Source organism: Mastomys coucha, unplaced genomic scaffold, assembly GCF_008632895.1.
Source record: "Mastomys coucha isolate ucsf_1 unplaced genomic scaffold, UCSF_Mcou_1 pScaffold18, whole genome shotgun sequence".
NCBI lineage: Eukaryota > Metazoa > Chordata > Mammalia > Rodentia > Muridae > Mastomys > Mastomys coucha.
In genome coordinates this window covers 85,990,814-85,997,264 of record NW_022196900.1, presented here as the reverse complement: position 1 = coordinate 85,997,264, position 6,451 = coordinate 85,990,814, and positions in this window count along the sequence as shown.

Genomic DNA, 6,451 nt, shown 5'->3' with positions numbered 1-6,451 from the left:
AAAAAAAAAAAAAAAAACAAAACAAAACAAAAGAAAAAACAAGTGTGATTCTTGAGGGCATTCATTATTCCTTAAAGAGAAATTTAAAGGATATGTGGGCTGCTGATACAATGGGCATCCGTTTTTTCTGCTTGCCCCTGGCCCGCCTTCCCCAGGCTGACCTATCTTCCTTCTCTGTTGCAGAGGAAAGTGCTAAGGAAGGAGGAATAGGTATGTCCCAGCAGTGCCAACAGCAGCACCTCCCTAAATTGTACCAACCACAGGAAATAGCAATCTAACTGCTCTGGCCGTGCAGGAAGAGAAAGCTGATTGCCTCATATTGGGACAGGCATAGGAGAAGCCAAGTAGGCATAACACAGTTGTTATGAAAGAGAGGCTAGTCTAAGGCCAGGGAGAAGGAGTGGGCACCAGGAAACCAGGCTTTCTGGGTAGAAGGAATGGGTTGACCACTGACCTGGATCCTCTCTACCCTCCCAACTCTTAGAACCCAGTCAGTCTGGCTCAAAGGACCCAGAATGAGTTCCTACAGCACAGTCACTCGCAGGATGCTCTCTGTGCTTTCAGCTTTGTCTCCTGGGATACTGGATCTGTAAGATCCCAAGATCTTAACCTAAGTGTGTGACCCCACAGACTACAGCTTGATGACAGATCTCTGCAAAAGCATGAGGTTTATTGATCCAAAGCGCGTGGGGTTGCTCATCCTCGCAGGGAGAGACAACCCGGAACTCCAGAAACACTTTTTATACCCTCCTTACAGGGGGGTGCGGGGGGGGGGGGCTGAACAGCTATAGCATAATTGGTCAGCAAAATAGCAGTTTATTTTTGACTCAACGGCCATCTGTTGTTTGTCTTACTGGATGTTGGTGGTTAGGTCAGGAGAGTAGGACAGATCAGGCAGGAATTGGCCAGGCAGTGGTTAAAAAGGGCCAATAATAAATGCCCAAGGACCCGAGACTGGTGAACGTTGTGTGCTGGGAGTTTGGTGGTGGCTAAAGGGCTTGGAAGCCGCCTGGGCAGAGCTCGGGTATCTGTAACACGAACCACACAGATATATTTAACTGGCTGCTTCGAAATGCATCCTGAGAGGCAAAAGCTAGGTCTAGGGCACCCTAGGAGCGATCTGACCTCGTACCCCTGTTCTCCTGAGCTTCCCTATCCGAGCCCCCAAGACCACTCCCACCTAGCGAGCTACTTACTATCCCTAGTCTCTGTGTTCGCGCGCATGGAAGTGCCGGGTCTCAGGCTTTTAGGACCTTAGAAGAACACAAATGGTGGCTGATTCAAAGGACAGCGCCTGAGGATAGGGCTGTGCAAAGTCGCTATGGTCTCTCTGTCATCCTCTTCTCAGTTCCTGCTGCTCCGTGAATCTCAAGCCTGCTCCCTGACCCGCACCAGCCACTCTACTCGGTTATGCCCCAGAATGACACTACATGCAGCGAGAGCACTTTCCACAGTACCCCTTTTAAAAACTCCCTTAAATACACATGGGTTAGCGTCCGCGGTTCAAGGGCGCCCCCTGGATGCCCGGATAGAACAAGAGTTCCAGCACGTCTTCCACTTCGGCTTCTTACAGCACGGATCGGGGTGCCCGAGTCACCGAGATACTGGACCGCTACGGACGGACTGATCCAGTAGCACAGATCCGGTTGTGTAGGAGCGCGCCATCTCCGACTGCGTCGTCCCTTCACCTCGTCTTCTCCCGGGTCTCAGCTTGGGGTGTGCCACCGTTTCTTGATGGAAAAGAGTCAACACCAGCAACAATGGCAGCCACGGATTCGAAATCGACTGGGGCCCTGGCGACAGCAGCAGGTGGTGCCACAGAGCTCAGAGTTTGGCCTGGGCTCAGCGGTGGGCAGATCAGCTCCTTGAACTCCATTTTGCTAGCGTAACCCTGGGATCCAGCCCCACAGAACTCTGGCAGACTAGGCAGCTGGAGACACTGACCCGCTGAGGCCCTTCCAGAAGGGACCACGCAGTTCCATACGCACTCTCCCCTAGTTCCAGGTTCTCAGGTTTTCTTAGGACCGCCACCAAGAGTCCATTCATAAAAATCTAAGTTTCATGATCAGTGCAAAGGTGGTGACAGTCTTGTCTAAAACTTACCTCTGTGCTGGGTCTCTGGAGGTTCCAGATTTTTTTTTTTTTAAGTTTTTGGGTCCTGGCGCCCCTCAATGACATAAAAAGAAAGAAAAATAACCATTTGTTCCCCTGTACCCCAGTAGGTGGGCTGGAAAGTGTGGGTGGGTTAACTGAGAACTGCCTTCTTTCTCCCCCAGACATCTGAAGCTTGGGTTGGGGAAATCCCTTGGTCCACCTTAAAAAGCAAACAGCTGTGTAGCTAGCGACCCTCCCCCACTCCACAGCTGGAAGTCCTGCCCTTGGGCAATTCTGATCCTCCCAGGCCCATTCTGGCCAGTGTCCAGACTTGAGGAACTCCAGCCCTTTGACTCCATTCTTATCATTAAATGTTAGTTGCCCATACAATGAATCTGGGCCACGGTTTTGGTCGAGGGACCCTAAAGGATCCTATGCTTACAGAGTTTCAGTCTAGCAAGAGATATGCTTCAGTTGGCAACTACAAACAATAGGAAACACAACTGATTGGCTAGAGAGCTTGTTCAACCATTCACCCATGCACCTACTTTCAATATATATTAGATTTAATGTGTATGAGTGTTTTGCCTAAATGTGTATCTATGCACCACAAGTGTGCCTGGTGTCCATACAGGGGCCTTGCATCTTCTGGGACTGGAATTATGAGGGACTGTGATCCACCATGTGGATGCTGGGAATCAAAACTGGGTCTTGTGCAAGGGTGACAACTGCTCCTAACCACTGAGCCATCTCCCCAGGCCCCTTTTAATATTTTTAAAATTCTTTTCATTTTTAGATTTATTGATTTATTTTATGTGTATGAATACACTGTTGCTGTCTTCAGACACATCAGAAGAGGGCGTCAGATCCCATTACAGATGGTTGTGAGCCACCATGTGGTTGCTGGGAATTGAGCTCAGGACCTCTGGAAGAGCAGTCAGTGCTCTTACCCACTGAACCATCTCTCCAGCCCTAAAATTCTTACTGTTATCTTTGTGATGCTGAGTCTAGATGACAGAGATCATAACAGAACACACAAAATCACCCAGTGAATGAATGAATGTGTCCCTTAGACAGTTCTCAGAGGAAGAAGTACAAATGGTCCCTAAATGTTTGAAAAGGTGTTCAACATCTTTGACCAATAGAGAAATGCAAATTAAAAAGACACCGAGAGCCGGGCGGTGGTGGCGCACACCTTTAATCCCAGCACTTGGGAGGCAGAGACAGGTGGATTTCTGAGTTCGAGCCCAGACTGATCTACAGAGTGAGTTCCAGGACAGCCTGGGCTACACAGTGAAACCCTATCTCAAAAAAAAAAAAAAAAAAAAAAAAAAGAAAGAAAGAAAAAAGAAAAGAAAAGAAAGAAGGAAAAGGAAAAGAAAAGAAAGAAGGAAAGAAAGAAAAGAAAGTAGCAATGGAGGCTGAAGAGATAGCTCAGCAGTTAAGAACATGTATTGCTGCTTACCTGGTTGGATTCCCAGCATCACATGGGGTCTACTTAATTACCTTCTGTAACTTCAAATCCAATCCGGGAATCTAAAGCCCTCTCTGGCCTCCTTCAACACTCTTCACATGTGGTGTGTGTATACCATATGCATAAAGTAAAAATAAAGTTTTAAAAAGAAAAAGAGAAAATATCAATAAACGTTGGTGGGTCTATGGAGAAAGAGAAACCTTTCTACAGTTTGGATGGAAATGTAAACTGGAGTACTCACTATGGAAATCAATATGGATGCTCCTTAGGAAACTAAAACAGGGGGCTGGAGAGATGGCTCAGAAGGTAAGGGAACTTGCTGCACATCCTGAGGACCTGGGTTCGGGTCTTAGTACCACATGACAGCTCAAAAACATCTAGATGTAACTCCAGTTCTAGGAACTCCAATATCCTCTTCTGGCCTCTGTGAGTACCAGGTACACACATGATGCACATGCATAGAATCAGGCAAAGTATCCATACTCACAAAAATTTTTAAAAAATTATTTAAAAAAAAAACCTAAAACCAACCACCATTGTGACCCAGTTATGCATCCTAGGATTCTAAGTCAACAGACCACAGGGACAGCTGAACATCCATGCCCCGTGATGCATGTCCTGTGATGCACAACTGTCAGTCCTAAAGAGATGGATAACTTCCACGCCTATTAACACACCAAAATGCATGCTGTCCTCCATGCTCTCTCAGCACAGAAAATACCTGTTACAGAGTCCACGCTGGCATCCTGGCTCTCCACACACCCACCCACTGCATCTTAGATTTCTCCAGCCATGTGCTCTCTTGATTGTCTTTTGTCTTCCTCTCTTGGTCCTCCTGTCTTTCTTTCTCCCCTGGCCCCACCATGGCCTGGCCCACTCTGCTGGCCTTGTTTGATCTACTACTTTCTCTCCCTGTTCTGGACTTTTTCAGATCCCCCAAACTGTGCTCTCAATAAGAACCTTCCCTCAACCACGCCTTGGAGCGGTCACATCCACACTTTACATACTAATGTTTATTGCTGCAGTTGTTACTGTAGTCAAGGTATGGATCCATCCTAGAGGTTCACCAAGAGACAGACAGATGAAGGAAATGTGGTAAGTAGACACAATAGGATCTTATGTTGTTATAAAGAGAATGACTGGGAGGCAGAGGCAGGTGGATTTCTGAGTTCGAGGCCAGCCTCGTCTACAGAGTGAGTTCCAGGAGAGCCAGGGCTATACAGAGAAATCCTGTCTCGAAGAAAAAAAAAAGAAAGAAAGAAAGAAAGAGAATGAAACTGCAACATTTGCAGGAAAATTGATCAAACTGGAGATAAGTGCATTGAGTCAAATGTTGCATGTTTTCTCTCCTTTATGGAATCCAGAATTAAATCATACATGTATATAGGACATGACAGGATGGGAGAGCACTCAATGAGGGAGGGAAGAGAGTAAGAAAGAGTGGTGGGGACCTGCAAAGATGGCTCAGCCTGTCAGGTAATATATAAATCTGAAGTGGCTCTCTGAAAGCAGCCAAGCATGAAACAGAACACCGTGTAGCTGGGTTTGGTGCCTCACACCTGTATGTCTGACCCTGAGGAGGTTTAGAGAGCCTGAGACCAGCCTTGGCTGCACAGTGAGACCCTGTCTAAAAGCAAACCCAAAAAGAGAACAGGCTATGAAACTCCAGGCCAGGGAAACCTTCAAGATGGGATTTGATAGACATGCAGATTCGTTTCTGCCTCATAGACTCATACTGAATCTGAAACTGGTGGTGGGCGAAGCCATCTGTTTTAGCAGGCTTTCCAGGTGACTCTGACACATGCCAGAGATGGAGGAGCACTGGAAAGTATACAAAATGGCAAAATTCACTTATGCTGCCAGAACTGAGAGTAGGGCTGGGGAAGCCAGTCAGTAAGATCCTTCCTTCTGTGCACGCTCAGCCCTGGGTTTGCCCCAGCAATTGGGTGGGAAGAAGACAAGAAATAGAAAGTAGTGCTAGGCATGGCGGATCCTGGACAGAATCCCACAATTCAGAGGCAGAGGTAGAGGCAGAGGCAGGAGCATCCTGTGAAGTTGAAGCCAGTTTGTGCTACAGAATACGTTCCAGGTCAGCTCAGGGTGAAGCCCTGACTAAAAAAGAAAAGAATTATGATCTAAGAAAGCACACACACACAAACACACACACATGCTCACATATACACACATATGCTCACACACATACATGCTCACACACACATGCTCACATACACACACACTCACACACACATACATGCTCACACACACACTCACACACATATATGCTCACACACGCTCACATACACTCACAGGCATGCTCTACACACTCACACATTCACATATGTTCACACACATACACTCACACACACATGCTCACACATACACACACACATACATGCTCACATACACACACTCATACACACATATGCTCACATACACACATGCTCACACACATACATGCTCACACACACTCACACACATGCTCACATACACACACATGCTCACATACACTCACACATGCTCATACACACATACATGCTCATACACACTCACACACACATGCTCACACACAAACATGCTCACACACACATGCTCACATACACTCACACATGCTCATACACACATACATGCTCATACACACATACATGTTCATACACACTCACACACACATGCTCACATATACACAAATGCTCACACATGCATTCTCACATACACACTCACCCACACACATACTCACACACACCCTCACACACACATACATGCTCACACACACTCACACACAGGCATACTCATATACACATACACACACACACATGCTCACATACAAACTCACACACACATGCTCACATACACACACACACACACACACACACACACACACACACA